This window comes from Miniopterus schreibersii (genome assembly GCF_964146895.1).
Source record: "Miniopterus schreibersii genome assembly, chromosome: 2".
NCBI classification, from domain to species: Eukaryota; Metazoa; Chordata; class Mammalia; order Chiroptera; family Miniopteridae; genus Miniopterus; species Miniopterus schreibersii.
In genome coordinates, this window is record NC_138102.1 from 121,528,842 (window position 1) to 121,546,779 (window position 17,938).

Genomic DNA, 17,938 nt, shown 5'->3' on the forward strand with positions numbered 1-17,938 from the left:
TGGCTTCCATCTTAGTAAATGGAAACTAAGAAAATGAAAATCTGAGTCATTCCTGACACTGCCTTTCCTTTCTCCATCCCTCCCATATCCAATTTATCCCTAATCTTTTCTATTTTATCTTAAATATTTCTTGAATACTTCCATTTCTACCAATCTACAACACCACCACCTAACTCAAGCTGACACCATTTGTCTTTTGCCCTACTTCACTTGACACTTTTTAAAAATATATATATATCTTTATTGATTTCAGAGAGAGGAAGGGAGAGGGAGAGAGAGAAACATCAATGATGAGTCATTGATCGGCTGCCTCCTGCACTCTCCCAACTGGGAATCGAGCCCGCAACCCGGGCATGTGCCCTGACCAGGAATTGAACCATGATTTCCTGGATCCTAGGTCTATGCTCCACCACTGAGCCATGCCCAGCTGGGTGACACTTTTAACTGTGTTTTCTTTACTCCCATTTTCCCCTCTTCAAGTCATTCTCCAAGTTACTTTCTTTGTTCTTAGTTTAAGGCACAGCAACCTGAACACGACTGATTTCCTCTACTAAAATATTCTTTCCATCATTTATGCTTCATATAGACACATTCTGAAATGTCTTCCCATTCCATAACTTCCCTTTATAGTATTTTCTCACAATGTATGTATTCTTATATTGATTTATATAATTATTTTATTAATGTCTGTCTTTCCTGAGAACGGCCTGGTTTTTACAGCCATTGTTTGTCCAGCACTAAGCCCAGTGCTTGGAGCACAATAGGTATTGAATATTTTTTGAATGAATGTGTGAGTAAATGAAGGAATGACTATCAATATTATAAAACAGCTTTCTGGTTCATGGCTCAGCCTTTGACTAAGATAGATATACTAACTGATTCAGGGTGAAAAAGATAAGAGAAACAATTGAACACATACTTAAACAATCTAAATAATATATTTTATGTCATCAGATTATCTTTGTTTTGGTGGTGCCATATGATAATATAATTGATTAGGATATTTTCATTATTTAAATCTATTTTTAATTATCTTAATGTAAATAGTTCCCTTAAAACTTGAAGATTTTTAAAATCCTCACACAAGGATATGTTTTGATTGACTTGAGAGAGAGAGGATAGGAGAGAGATAAAGAGGGAGAGAGGGAAGGACACTGATGTGAGAAAAACACTGATCAGTTACCTCCTGTACATGCCCTGACCAGGGATTGAACCCGCAATCTAGGTATGTGCCCTGACCAGAAATCGAACCCACAACCTTTTGGTGTATGGGACAATGCTCCAACCAACCAAGCCACCTGGCCAGTGCAAAACTTGTGAGTTTCAATTTAAACTTCCATTAGGCTACAATGTTATTTTATTGTATATGACAAGTGTTGAATAAGCATACACAATTTTTCTTAGATCTGGAATGACTTATTTCATTCTTCTTGGTCTTCAATTTTTTCTTTTCTTTCCTTTTCTTTTAACTGTAAGCTAACATTAAGGGAGCCAAATAATAAATTTTCACTAGATACTTCACATATGTTCCTCACACAATATTACTCAAAAACAAAATTTCAAGTAGGAGTCTATTCTTTGGAGGCAGAACGCTGACAGATTATTCAGCCAAACCAAAAGCTTCATTTTTTATCTCCTTCTTTCTTTCCATTTATCCCCATCTCTCTCTAATTTCCTCTTCTCCTCTCCCTTTCCTGGCTTCATTTCTAACCCCTCCTCCCAAACTGCCCTCAGAGCCTCTCTTCACTAATCACTACACTCCTCTACTTCTTTTTTAAAAAAATGTTTTCTATTTTTAAAGAGAGAGGAAGGGAAAGGGAGAGGAAGGAAACACTGACGGGCTGCCTCCTGCACACCCTCTACTGGGGATCAAGCCCGCAACCCGGGCCCGGGCCCTGACTGGGAATAGGACAGGTGGCCTCTCGGTGCATGGGCGATGCTCAGCTGTTGAGCCACACTGGCCAGGCACTAATTCCCACATTTCTGCCAGTCTCCTCTCCACCCCTGGACCTCTTCAGTGCACAAAATCCTGCCCCTCTGGGCTGCAAATACATGTGCTTTATTTTTCTTTCACTTTTCTCAATCCCATTGGACATTTGGCCTGCTTTCCCTGGGTTCCTTATGCATAGTTTTAACCCTTGCATTTCTCATCACACCTACCACTAGCTGTGTGACTTCTGGGTTTGTGCCCCAGTTTCCTCTACTATAAATCAGATATTGTAACAACAGCATCAAGGAGAGACCCTAAACTAAGACAATTGGAGGGTCACTGTTTAAAAAATAATATTAAGTTGAGAGTAAAAACTGGTGCAGCATGGTTATTTATTGAAAATAAGAAATGGAAATAAAGTATAATGTGTTAAAAGCTGATTGAGACCACAAATATCAAACATGAGAAAATAAAGCATATTTGTATTCATTAACTGACACTACCTTTATGATACTTCTTTCCTACCAATGTTGGCTGCAAACTTCTTGATTGCATTTTCCTACAATAGTAATTTTGTAAGTCATTGACTATAGAATTAAAATAATGTTAGTTCTGCCAGAGTATATTGAATCTTTCTATTGATAGTCTAGAAATGTTTTAGATTTTTAACCCATAATTGGCAATATCACATCGGTTTTCAGAATTGCCATTTAATTTGGGAAACATCTTTCAAGTTTCTTTCATGCATGAACTGTAAAGTTAGAAGGACTTTTCACAGACTAGCATCTTTCAATCCATATTTCTCCTCTACTTTCCACACACTACCAGGACTGGAAGTTCAAAGAGACATTTTTATTTTGACACCTTTGGCTCTTCATGCAGGATGTAATAAATTTGTTATAAAGCATCTCAGACCATCTTAAATTAACCCACAAGTAATATGTTACAAATAAATTTATCAGCTATTTATGGTGAATAACTATTACTGCCGTTAAGAATACAAGAAATAATAAAAGTAACATAACATGAAAAATGCTGTCAGTCTATTCTGTCTCATTTAAAGAGTCATTGAAAAAATACATACTAATGTTCACAATATGGTGATGATGATGATAAATAACATTTATCTAGATCTACTGTGTGACAGGCACTCTTGTAAGTACCCTACATAGATAATAATCCTTTCCATAACCCTATGTAGTGTGTGGTTTTATATTCCTATTTTACAGATGAAGAAACTGAGGCACAAATTCTTTTTCTATATTTAATCTGTATAGTGCATAATTGTTTCCTTTAAACTGCAAATTGTGAGAATTTTACATACCATTTTATGGTGAAGTACAGTAACAAATACCTATTTGAGGTAACTTGAAGAACACTTTCCCAAAGACAAATGTATAGGTAAAATGACTAGATAAATTTATGTCTTCTTTTTTAAACATCTCTAAATGTCTAGTGATAGGCTTAGCTAAACTTGTAAGCTCAGGCCTAGAATGTATTGCTTAAAACTGATGTTTATACTATATATCAGGTTATGTAAGAGTTAGAGTCCTGGAGAGAGCTAGTCCCTGGTTTGCAGTCATCTGCCAGTGGACGTCTCTGTCTTTTAAGGAATTTGTCTTTGAACAGACTGACAGCTGTGAGAGGGGAGGGGTGCTATGCGGCTGGGCGAAAAAGGTGAAGGGATTAAACAAAACAAAAAACTTCATTAGACACAGAAAACAGTATGGCAATCACCAGAGGGAAAGGTGGGTGGGGGAGGTAGAAGAGGGTACAGTGGGGAAGAAAGGTGATGGAAGGAAACAACTTGGGGTGGTGAACACACAGTACAAATACAGATGATGTATTACAGAATTGAACACCTGACACCTATGTAATTTTATTAACCAATGTCACCCCAGTAAATTCATTAAGTTTTTTTGAGCAAAGCACTTATTAATCACAATAGCAATTTTCTGTTTACTGTTTACTGTCTACACCACACTGAGAGCTCCTTCAGGGTACAGATTTTGTCTTTTATCTCCATGTCATACAATAAATGCATTTTTTTTAATGAAAAATAAGTAAAAAAATAAATAAAATAACTTCTTTTATGGGGGAAGATTTAGGCCAAAGATTTTTTTTTGCAAATTTTCTCTCTACTAACCACACCGGTATATTGTACAAACCAAACTCTCTGGTCAGTTTTACTCATAGAGTTATTTGTTTATATTTTTTCCTGTACCACAATATAAATAATATAATAGGTCAGGGATATTTTCCATTTCTTTTTATATGAGCACTAAGCACAGAGTTTGATATATAATACAGACTCAAACATTAGATGCTAAATAGCTGAACAAATATTGGAGGATAGCTTTAAGAATTTGACCTTTAAAGGCATAAAACATTCCAGATATTAGAAAGTTGTGTGCTATGAAAGGATTAAAAATTTCACAAAAAAACTTTTCTAGATTTTTTTTTTTACTGGGATTGATTTATGAATTCTCAAATGACAAATGAATCCAACCTGACTCAAACAAGTTTCACTAGAATGGGCAGGTAAATTTGCACATTTGGAAGATCGATTGCTGTTTTTGTTCTTCTCAACTACCTTCTAAAATCCGGTGCCTTTTGAACTCTTTTGTCTGAGTGACAGTACTCTTTATGAACATCAAAATAACACAGACCTATCTGCAAATCACTGTAATATACTTTAAATAATTTTAAATTTAATGAATTGTTTTAAAAGCATCTTTGCAGATTTCTTTGGAAGTCCTTTTACATGTCACAGCCTAGTAATTAATAATTTCCCTCTCTTTAGTATAATTTATAACTTGTATTTCAATTTTTTTTAGTTATCATTCATATTCATATATAGATGTTACTTTAAAATTTTAGAATCAGGCATTCACATTGCCCACTTAAATTCAACAAAGCCACAGTTAGACTGAATCTAATGAAAGATATTAAGCAGCACATATATGATCAGCTTTATGTGTAAGAAGGTCATTCTGACAATTGTGTGGAAGGGAAAACTGAAGGTTTTTTAAAAGTTGAGACTAATGATGATGAGCCTTGAACCACAGCAATTGTGACTGGGGTGAAAATTATAGGGTGGATTCTACAGATGTAAGAAGACAAGAAAGAATGGGTTTGGAAACTGATTGTGGAAAAAGATATAATCGTGAGATACAGTAAATGACAAGGTTTATTGGGTGGTGATTGGACAGAGCTGCATGACAGGAGGTCCCTCACTGGGAGAGACCATGCAGGAGCTCACGCACCTCGGGAGGCCACCATCTAGAGGGGAGAACAAACAAGCTCTCAGGGGAGAGGGTCATCAGGTAGGGGGCTTATGTGTCTAGGAAAAATCGCTCAGCAACATGGTGGTAGTGTCTTTAATTCAGAGAACTCTGAAGGACCATAGCAGCTTGGGGTCTTTTAACTACAAAGCTCTATCGGCAGATGTAGGGTTAGCCTTTGTGGAATATGTAGATAGGTTCTAAATGGCTAAAAACTACTTGGTTATTTCTAAAATAACTGGATGAGTGAAAATTTGAGTATGGTTCTGGTGGGCTTTTGAGCTAATGGGTCTCAGCCTGCAGTGAAGAAATAAAGAACCTCAGGACCAATGACAGAGGTACTTCTGGTTCATTTGTATAACTCTCAATGACCGGTTATAGGGTATCCCCAAAAATGTATACACACACTTTGAATAATTATAAAGGCAGTGTTTATTAAAATATTTCATTTTCATTTAACAGCTATTAGCTGTTAAAGTGTATACACATTTCTTGGGACACCCTATATATATGATTTTTAAAAAATTTTCAAAACATATACTTTTATTCATCTACTTAGATCTAACCCCTTCATGGAGCTTCATCAAAATTCAAGTGTGCAAAATGCATTTCTAAAGCATAATACAAGCAAAGCTTTTCACATATACATTGGCAGAAAGTAAAAAATAAAAATAGCAATTCACATTAGGGAGAGTTCAGATTTATTTTTAATGACAAGAATTATAGTTTATTATTTTGAAACAACTGATGAAGACATATGTATTTAAAATTTTCTAAGCAAGGTGCTTTAACAATAAAAGAATTTTAAAGCTGGAAAGAGTCAATCACTTGGCTCACAGCTTACACAGAATTCCAATTTAAAGTGTACTCAATTATCTCCCTAGATTTTGCAAACAATGCTTTTTATATCACTAAAGGAGACAACAAGCTGAAACTTTTTTCAGAGCACACAATACACATATATATGTATACACACACACACACATATATTACACAGTTCAGTGATAGTATTTATAACATTTTTCTTTTTTTTCTTTTTTTAAAATATATCTTTATTGATTTCAGAGAGAGGAAAGGAGAGGGAGAGAGACAGAAACATCAATGATGAAAGAGTCATTGATCAAGCCCACAACCGGGCATGTGCCCTGACCGGGAATCAAACCCTGATCGCCTGGATCCCAGGTCAACACTGAGCCACGCCCAGCCGGGCTTTACAACATTTTTCAAGAATTGTAACATTTATTTATGTATCATCTTTACCTAAACTATTGCAAAATGGAAATTATAACTTTATATATTTGTCTACTTGGGTTAGGACAATATGTCTCCTTCTCCTGAGTCTCATCTGAGCCCAATATTGCTAAGGTTATGTTTCATTCCTTGATAAAATAATAGCCATAAAAAATGAGTATCAATCTTATTTTCTTATGATTAAAAAATGTTCTTAACAACTAGTTTTTATGCCTCTAGAATACAGTTAACTCAGTAATGGTTTATTTATAATCTATACTTCATCTATTTCAAAAACAAGGTTTCAGCAACTTTGAATGAATGTCTCTAGAACAACAGTTTTTATTATGGAATGATTACCATGGATTTGGCATTGCTCTAAAAGCTTTTGATGTAGTAACTTATTTAATTCTCAGAACAGCTCTATGAAATAGGTGCTACTATAATCTCAACTTACATATGAGAGAGCTTTGGAACAGAGAGGTTAACAGCTATTAATTTGTAGAAATAGCTTTTGGACCCTTGCAGCCTAATGTCGTAAACATAAGTTTATCATGTTCATACACAGGGCAGCTAGAGTAATAAATAATGGAGATGATGGCAACCAGGAGCAAGAAGGGGCAGTTACTGTAGTGAAGCGCTATTAGCAATGTGCTTCATTCAACTATTAACAATACCGTTATGCCCAGGGCTATGCTGCACATGGAGAACCAAGAGCTATGAAAAATATTGTACTTACCCATCTACTTTCTATTCTATGGGGCAATTCTGACTGTTAAAAATAAAAGGTAAGATGGTATAGTCACAATTTTCAAATACCTATCATATCTGGCTAATTACAAAAATTCCTATTTTCATTACATGCATCCTTTCAACACAAATTTATTGAATATCAACTATGAGCCAATCTGCTGAATGTTGGGAATACTAAGATATACAAGAAAAACTTAGTCCTTCAAGCCAGTTTTTTGCAAATAACCAGGAATGACTAAAAACAAGATCTACTATTCTGTTTTTAAGGCTATTTAATTGAGGATCAAAAATGTTAGAAACATTTCCCAGGATCACAGAACCTCTAAGTGGTAAGGCTAGAATCTAAATCAAGGTCACCTGTTTTTAAAAGTCCACATTCATTCAGTCACTATGTATTGCCAACTTACTCTAGTTCAGATCATGAATGCAGCAGTGAATAAAGTAAAAAAGAGACATGGCTCCTGTCGTCTTGAGACATATGGCTCCATCTGTTGCACCATGCTCTAAATACCATCTAGGTCCAGACAAAACATTGGAAACTACGATGAGGAATTTAATATAGGGAAATGGCTAAACATAGAAGACTGAAAAAGTGGGAGCTTTGAAAGAATCCAGAACCAACTGCTAGGTCAAAGTGGGATTGCTAGACATTGCTCATGGAACAACACTGCCCCTCCACCCCCAAACAGATCAAGTCCTATATCACTCCTTCAGTCTCCCTCTCTTCTACAGCCAGAATCTAAGAGGGAATCAGGTGGCAAAAGAGAAATGTGGTTTGCAGAGTCCCAGTTCTGAGTACCACAAAGCAAGGGTAGAGAGAGGTGGGTTTGGAGCTGAGAGACAACAGGTAAATGATAGACACATGCCATCACTCTGCAGCTGAGAGAACGTAATCAGAAATTTATGAAGATTTGGACCTAGGAAAGGTGATAGAAACTATTGGGTCCAACCCACTTTTTCAAATGAGATAACTGAGGCCCAAGGAGATTAAGTGCCTTGTACAAAATTACAGCGCTTATATATATCAAAACCAAGACAGGAATTTAAAATTTTCTTAGTCTGCATTTTATTGAAATTTCTGCCATTCAATGCTCTCTAAGAACAATGTACACATTAATGGACAATGCTTTCAAAAAAAAAAAAAGAAAAAAAATGCTCCATAATAGATGCCAGAGATGAAGAATTTATATAATAGAAAATTCTTATATCTCCATAGATCAAAATAAAACAAATTGCTGCCTAATGACTTTATTTAATATGAGGATACATTTTGGGAACTTAGGGTACAAATGATAGCATGTTTTTTAGTCTGTTTCTCTCAAATTTCATTCTTTTGACCAGGAGTACCACTCAGTTTGAGATTAAGCTCCTGTCAGGACTGATTAATGAATCTAATGTAATTGCAAATTATTTGAGGCTGTCTATTTGATAATTTAGTTCTACCCATTGATTCTCAGATATGAGATTACAGAGAGAGAGACTGCCTTGTACAAAGAATGTTACAGCAACACAGCCTATTTCTCCGGTGCTTAATCTCAAAGGGCTCTGTGCTGAACGCACCGCCACTCACGCCATGGTCAGGGCAAGGAGAGCTGTTGGAGCAACTGAGCTCCAGCGATAATTCCTCCACAGCGCAGGCAAGCCAAGCCGAGGGTCTCTGTGCCTTACCATCTGTTTGAGAAGCCTAGAATTGTACAAGCTTGAAGGTCTGTAAAAAGGTATGTTTTACAAAGATGTGTAAGCCTTCCGTGGGTTGTTTTCCTTGATAAGCTATTGACGCCTACACTTCAAACCCTTTTTAATCCAGTTTATGTAAATTGGGGGGAAAATCTCACCGTGTATTAAAATACAAGATGATTTGTCTTTGGTCGGGGCTTTTCAAGGATTTACTGATTAACACTGCACGTGCTTTTGTTCGGGCAGTTTTCTCAGTGAGCTCTGATGTCAAAGCCTTTTGTTTAATTTACTCAGTAAGAGCTGCTTTTCTTTTCAATTGTTTAAAATGAGAATGGCATTTAATTTTAGCACTTTACTGTCTTGGCATAAAACTGAACTTTGGCAACTGAGAAGATGTTTTATCTTCAAAAAGCAAAAGATTCCAGAAATTTAAGTGATTGCATCAGCTAATTTCATTGGGCGAATTGTACAGTTGCAGACCGATTAACTTTTTTTTGGAGATGAGTTGTTCAAAAGCAACGATTAGTCCCAATTTGGGAATCTGTTCCATTTCCCAAGGTGGACTGTTTCTATGAATAATGATCATTCATAAGAGATGTACTAAATAATCACATTAAGCTAGAAAAGAAATCATATAATTTTACCTTAATGGTAAGAATAGGTGTAAGATGCTAGTTATTTGTAGAGATTATGCAGCTTTAGTGGATCAGTTCAAATGTTGCATTTAGGTTTAATTTAATTACTTGATTTAACTCCTTTCTGTTTAAAAATCAAATTCCAATCCAATCCAATCTAATGGTAGGATCATTTGTATAACACACTAGATCTCTCACTGTATCATCTCTGGGATTTTAAAAAATAAAACAAAAGCCCTGGCCAATGTGGCTCTGCTGGTTGGAGTGTGGTTCTGTTCAAACAAAGGTCTCCAGTTGGATTCCCAGTCAGGGCAGGTACCCAGGTTGTGGGATTGTCCTGGGGTCATGGTGTGTATGGGAAGCAACCTATTGATGTTTCTCCCTTTCTCTCTCCCCATCCCTTCCCCTCTCTCTCTCTCTCTCATCAATTAAAAACCTACATTAAAACAAACAAAAAACTCAAAACAAAACAAAACAAAAAACAGCAAAAAACTATGTCCCAGATTCACACACAAAAAAACACTTTCACCTTGACATTCAAATCTTTTCCCTTTGGATGTATTCTCTTGCTTCTAATTAAATCTTATATTTATCACAGAGAGATGAATTATTTTCAGCACCATCAGAAATCCCTGGGTTGTCAAGATTATTCCAAAGATAGAATAGAGCATTAGCTAGAATAGAGCACTTAGGTACTCAGAAATGTGGAGGCCAAGGAGAACTGTGGAAATGAGTAAGGAAAGACAGAGTATGGGAAATAAAGCAAAGCGATGTAGATAAATAACTATAGATGCTAGCGACAATTATACTCCAGGTAAGAATCAGGTGAAGCATCATAATTCTATAAATGACTTGTTAAATACTGAATAAATATTTAACCTATTAGTGACGCTAATTTAAAATAGTTTTGTAATTTGTGGGTATTTCTTATTTTAAACCTATTAAAAGAGAAATCTTATCTATGTTAAATTTGATTAGATTTTATTTTTAAACTAAAATATTCTGTTTCTCTTTCAAGCTTCTGAATCAATTTAATGAATGAATATCCTGAGATTTCAAAATCTACTTTAAATCATTCCCACTGGCAAAACTTATAAAGATGCAACAAGGATTTCTTGTGAATGCAAGATATCATGAGAGAAAATGATTTGATGCTAAGGCTGATGAATGTAACTGGTGCCCATAATCTCTCAGTTGAAAATTTTATTTTACTCAAAACAGCTTCATTTTCCTCACTAATTGAATCTAAAAATATATTACTGAAAGTACAAAATATGGTTATATTGACAAACTTCTTTAGCTACTAAGTACATAGTTGTCACAGAAGAGTTCATTTGGGGCAAAAAATAGAGAGAACTCATGGACAAGGGAAATAGTGTGGTGATTATGGGGGGCCAAGGAAGGTTGGAGGTGGGGGAGGGTATTGGGGAAATAAATGGTGATGGAAAAAGTAACTATTAAAAATAAATAAAAATATTATTATAGTTGTCTGGAAATGAACATGGCAGAAAGCTTGATTTGGGAAATGATTTTAAAAATATATATTTTAAAAATAATCATTTTTTAATGCAGCCTGATTATGAAAATATACTGAAGCACAATCACCATAGATCTTTCTTTCAAATCCCGTAGTGAGAATGTATTCATTGAACACTTTTACCAATGGCTTAATAATCTGAGCAGGGATTCTGGAATACATCTATGTAATTTATTAGTCCTATAATCTCAGAAATGTTACTTAGCCTTTTTGATCATCTGTTTCCTTATCTATAAAATGGGAATAATGATAGCCACTGTTAAGGACTGATGTAGGGAATCAAGAAATTATAGTTATATATATGTGGCATTAAGTAAATGGTCATTTTGATTGTTGCTATGTCCTTCCTATGTGGAATACAAACAATTCACCAAACACGTTGTCTTATTTCAAGGAGCAGGACAAGTGTGGGACTGAAGTGTAATTAAATTACTACAATACTATACTATTAGTACATTTTATTTTTTTAAAAAGTGATTTGATAGTGAGTACTGTTTTTTGCAAAAAGACTTTTTTTTGCAGATTGAAGGATAACTTTTACTTGGGGGTTAGTTTTGTTTTGTTTTTTTTAGCAGATCAGAAGGATACATATATTTGAATAGCTACAACTCCAGCATGTTTGAAAATTGTGCATGTGGGCTGAATAGCAGTCTTACTTTGAGTACGTGTCATTTAGTCATCAAACATGGGAATAAAAAGCTTATTTATAAAGTTAATTTACATATAAAGAGCAGCAATGCCATTGTTTTGTGAACTCAGGTGTTGCTGCTTCTGAAAGCTTTGAAAAAGAGGGAGGAAACTGTAATAAAAATAAATTGCATAGGTAAGTTTGCCGTGAAGAAAATCTATTTTTTAAAGGCTCCTTGGAGATCACGAAGCTGCAATATGTTATAAGAGACACATTGCACCTTAATTCTTTTTTTTACTCTAGCAGCTAGTTTACAATGCCTCTTTGGGCTCATAAGGAACTACAAGTAGATTAGTGTGGGATCAATTATTTGTTTATGACCAACATGCAATCTACGTAAAGAAAAATCATTGCTATATAATGCTTGTTACCACTATGATAAACTTCATTATCCACTAAAGACTTAGCATCATGTTTTCTTTTTTTTTTTAAATAACAGTCTCCCTGGTGAAAGGTATAAAATCAATATTCCCATTGAAACATAAAGAGGCATAACATAAAAACTGAAAATAATAAAGTCACATGATTTTGGTTCCTGAGTTAAGAGGCAGATAAGTAGTTGTAGAGGTTTTAGGGGACAGCAAAGCAGAACATTGCTTCACTTTAAAGACAGTTCAAATTAAGAAATTTAATATTTCCAAAGTCAAGAAGTAAAAGATAAATAAAACTATTATTTGTTAGCTTAAATATAATTTTAATGATACAGTATGATATATTCTATTAGTTTGTCATATTATAAAAATACATACTGTACAGAATTGTCTACAGTTAAGATAATTGCATTCTTTCCATTCTTTCCCCCTGCTGCTATGCTATTTCCTAGAGAAAGCGACATTTATCATCTGTAGTCTTTCAGATATTGTGTGTGTGTGTGTGTGTGTGTGTGTGTGTGAACAGATTCACCCAGAAAGAAATAACAAATTATGGACATTTAAAGGGAGTATAGTTAATATTAACATGTTCGAGAGAAAAAAGAGCCTTGTTGCAAATAATATTATTCCTTTATTTATATTAAAGATAACCTGAGTTATTAAGAGACTAATTAGTAAACATCAAGAGAAAAAAATGCACAATATGCATGAAATTGGCAAATATTCTATTCTTATATCAAAGTTAACTTTCAAGTGTTTATTGAGAGCAAACACTGACCTAGTATTTTTCACACATAATAGCATAAATCTCAAAAGTCTATACAAACCAGGTATTATTAGTCCTAAATTACTGATGATGAAACTGAGGCTTGGAGGGCATGAACACTGTCTCAAGTTTGTATACACTGAGTGGGAGAACCATACTTTGAGTTTCAAATTGTCTAATTCCTAAGCCCATGATGTTTCCATTAAAATATATCACTCCCCTTATATATTTTTAAGTGTATTTACTGACTTTGAGAGAGGGAAGAAGAGAGAGAGAGAGAGAGAAGAAAGTCGGTTTGCTGTTCCACTTATTTATGCATTCATTGTATATCAGGGTGACACTAACCAACTAAGCTCTGGCCAGGGCCTATCACTTTTCTTTTAATTTTAAGAGATGATTAGAAAAATGTTAAAAATTAACAAATGAGGTCAAGGGTAAAAACATGTAAGAAATATGCATTAAGTAATCTTCAGCTGAGAAGTATTAAGTACATGGAGTGCTAATGTTAAAATCACACCTTCACTTTCATCTTAAATATAGCAAAGTCATTTCTATCATAGGTAGATTTGTTATTTTTCCCCCTTTCCCCAAAAGTCTACAGAGCAGTTTTACAGCTAAAATTACCTTAATGTACTAATATATATATATAATATATACATGTATATACACACACACACACACACACACATATATATATATATCATACACACCAGAGATCTTGAAATAAATAAAACCAGTGCTATGAAGGTGCTAAAATTAGAAAAAATGTAAAATATAGTGATACACAGGAAATCAAAGTTTTGTGCACATTGTGAGAATTTTCAAGTTGAACCTTCGTGACATTATCTCTCCTTCATGTAAATATCTAGAGAAGAAAAGCTCCCCCCTCCACCCCCCCCCCCAGGTGGATTGCTGCAGCCTAAGTAGATGACAGATTTCACCCTGGCTGGTGGGGCTCAGTTGGTTGGGCATTGCCCTGTGCACCGAAACACTGCCAGTTCGATTCCCAGGCAGGGCCCATGCCTTGGCTGTGGGCTCGATAGCCTCTCAATGTTTTGCTCTCACTTGTCTCTCTCTCCCCCTCCCTCTCCTTCTCCCTTCTTCTCTAAAAATCAATAAAAATCCTCTTTAAAAAAAGATCTTTATAATGATTTCTCAATACAGTGTACATAGATGACTTGGAAAAACAGAAAGACAGAATAACTTGTCTAATAAATGAAACTCCCTGGAAACTTCCAAGAACTAATATGTGCTTTATGTGCTTTAAGAAAGACTTAACTGCATCATGATAAAAGTTCTCAGCTACAGAGTATCACAAATGACCAATAATTCACACTTTTACTGTAGCCTGCTGCTTGAAAAAAAAAAATAAAGTTCCTCTTCAGTCCCTTGATAATTAGTTCCTGGTGTCAAAGCTTCAGTTGCAATTTGATAAAAAAATCTTAAATGTCAAGAACCATGTGGTCTGATAAATATGGATGACATTTTAAAAGCAAAGTAGGTAGAGCCTACAAAAGAAGAAGAGGGTAAGTGTTTTGTGCTGCATTTATTAATAAAATGCCTTATATCTCATTCACATAATTATTTGCTCTTCTATGAGTGACAGTTTCTGCTTATAAATAACAGTGTAACCCCTATGTCCCTTACTAGGTAGGTGTGTGACTTAAATACTAACAAGTTTACAAGTAATGCCTTAGACATCAAAATAGACTATTCAAAGGAAAAATACAGCATGTATAAGAAATCCTGTTTATTGTTTGGAGTCAGATGCAGAGAGCTCCTCAAATTATGAATTATTTTCTAAATTTATTTTACTTATTAACGGAATCAGTGCATATTCCTTAATTATTGTACTATATAATTCTAACCTGACATTTGGGTAAGCAGCCACTTCATATAAAATCAAAGGCTTACTAACATTGGGAGGTATACTGCGAAATTGAGTGATAAACCGCAGGAGGAGCTCCTATATAAAACAGCTTGGGAAAAACCGCTAGTTGTGAATTTTTAAAATATCACAGAATTTAACAACTTAATTCTCAAAGTCTATTCACCGAGCCTATTTTGCATTGCATTTTGATCTGTGTACTTGATGTTAGTTTCTTTCTATATTGATTTTGCTACCTCTTGTCAGAAAAATCACCAGTAAAATCACCAGTTGTACAAACTAAAAAGAAACTATTCAGACATAAAACACAGTTTTTCAAGGATTTAGGTTAGCATAGTATATGAATACACAAATTTAATTAAAATAGATCTATACCTATGTATTAATGGCTTGCCATGTCTTTATTCTGTTGAATTTCAGATATTTCTTTTGATAATACATGCCATTTGACAAAAAGTAAATACAAAGATAGATGCAAACTTGCTGACCTTTTCTTGTAGTAGGCCCCTAGTCATTAGGTGACTCTGTTGGCGATATAGAAACTTATTATACACCTGTTTCTGATTTTGTTTGCTAACAAAGTGCTTTATTGATTTCCTAAACAAACAAAACACCTGAGATAGGTCTTGATCAATAAATTATATAATTGTCACATATAAATATAAAAAATAGTCTTATCATTTATTTCTTAGTGAAATTTTAATAGCTTTAGTGAGTTTGACATAAAATAAACTGCAAATATTTAAAGTATACCATTTGGTAAGTTATGATATTTATATATACCCATGACACTATCACCACAATCAAGATAATAAACATAATCTAATCTTGAACTGGTAATTTTGTGTGTCCAATTGAGGGTGTTTCAGATGAGTTTAACATTTAAATTGGTGAATTTCAGGTTAAGCAGATTGCTCTCTATAATGTGGGTGGGCCTCATCCAATCAGTTGAAGGTCTTCATAAGAACAAAAAGACTAGGCTCCCTAAGCAAGACAGAATTCAGCAGACTGCCTTCAGACTGCATCTGTATCATCAGCTTTTTGGGTCTTGATGGAATCTGTCAGCTTAAGTGCAAAATTTTGACTTATCAGATTCTAAAATCACATGAGCCAATTTCTTATAATCTCTCCATATATGCACATACTCATCCTATTGGTTTGGTTTCTCTTGGGAACCCTGGTTAATATGGATTTGAGTAACAAGTAGTAGGGCACTGCTGGAACAAATATCTAAAAATATGAATGTGACTTTGGAAATGGGTAACGGGCAGAGGTTGAAAGAGAGTTTTAAGTACATGTTGAAAAAAGCCTAGATTGACTTAAAGAGATTCTTTCTTGGTCAGAATATGGATATTAGAGGTACTGCTGGTGACATCTTAGTGACAACTGGAGGATACCAATCTTTGTTTAAAAGTAGCAAAGTACTTGGCTGAATTGTGGTCTAGTATTTTGTGAAATGCAGGAGTTAAAAGTCATACCCCATGATATCCTTTTAACTTCTTGGATATTTAACTGAGGATATTTCTAAGTAAAGTGTTAAAGTGCAGCCTGATTACTCCCCTGCACATAGTAAAATGTGAGAGGGGAGAGATAAATGAGAGGAATTGATAAGTAAAAAGGAAGGAGAACTTGAATACTGAAAAATTTCCCAGGAAAAACTGTGTTCTGGAGAGAAAACCTAGGATGTGGCTGGAAAATCATTTCATAAAGAGATCATGGGCGCTACTTAAGGATTTAATCAGCCATCTCAGCAGAAACCAGAAATAGAGATGAAATATTTGCAAAGAACAGCTCTGGCAAGGGGTTAATACCCAAAATAAGTAAAGAACTCATACAACTCAACACCAAATAAACAAACAATCCAATTAAAAATGGGCAGAGGGCCTGAACAGACACTTCTCCTGAGAAGACATAAAAATGGCCCACAGATATATGAAAAAAATGTTCAACTTCACTAGCTATTAGGGAACCGCAAGTCAAAACTACAATAAGATATCACCTCACACAGTGTTGGAGAGGCTGTGGAGAAAAGAAACTCTCATTGACTGCTGGTGGAAATGTAAACGGCCACTATGGGAAACACTCTGGGGATTCCTCAAAAATTAAGAATAGAGCTACCATATGACACAACAACCCCTCTTCTGGTTACCTACCCGAATATTTATAAAATTTATTCACAAACATATATGCACCCCTATGTTCATTGCAACATTATTCATGGTGGCCCAGTGTCTTTCCCTAGATGACTGGATGTAGAAAATGTGGTTCATGTGCACAGTGAAATACTACTCAGCCATAAGAAAAGATGAAGTACTGTCATTTGTGACAACATGGATGGACCTTGAGAATGTCATGCTAAGTGGAATATATCAGGAAACGCTAAGAACCATATGATTTTACTTGTATTTGGGATATAAAAGTGAAGCTCATAGACACAGATAACAGTATGGTGGTTACCAGAGGAAAGGGGGCAGTTAGTAAATGTAAAGGGGGCCAAATATATGGTGATGGTAAAGATTTGACTTTGGGTGATGGGCACACAATGCAATATACAAATTATATATCATAGAAACATACACTTGAAACCTATATAATCTTATTAACCAATGTCACCCTAATAAATTTAATTAAAATAGAAGATTTAGTACTTTGAAGATGCCAATTCTCCCCAAAATGATCTCAATCATAATAAAAACTGAAGAGGTAATTTTTGGAGATTGACAAATTTAAAAAATTATGTAGAAATTCAAAAAACCTAGAATAGCAAGTAAGTTTGAAATTACTGGAGCACTAACCCTACCTTTTTATAAAGCTATAATAAACAAGACAATGTAATATTTGTGTAAAGACAAATAGATCAATGGAACAAAATGGAAATCCAGAAATAGTCCCTCACACATATATGGCCCACTGGTTGTCAACAATGATACAAAAGCAATTAAGTGGAGATAAGATTGTTTCAATAAATCATGTTGGAACAACTGATTATCCATATGCAAAAGAATAAACTTCAATCCACATCTTGTATCTAAAAAAGTATTAACTCAAGGTGGAGCATAGAGTTAAATGTAAATCCTAAAATTATAAAAATTATAGAAAAAACATAGGAAAAAAACTTTGTGGTCTTGAACTATGCAAGCACTGCCCCCCCCCCCCAAAATTCAATTAAAATCATTATA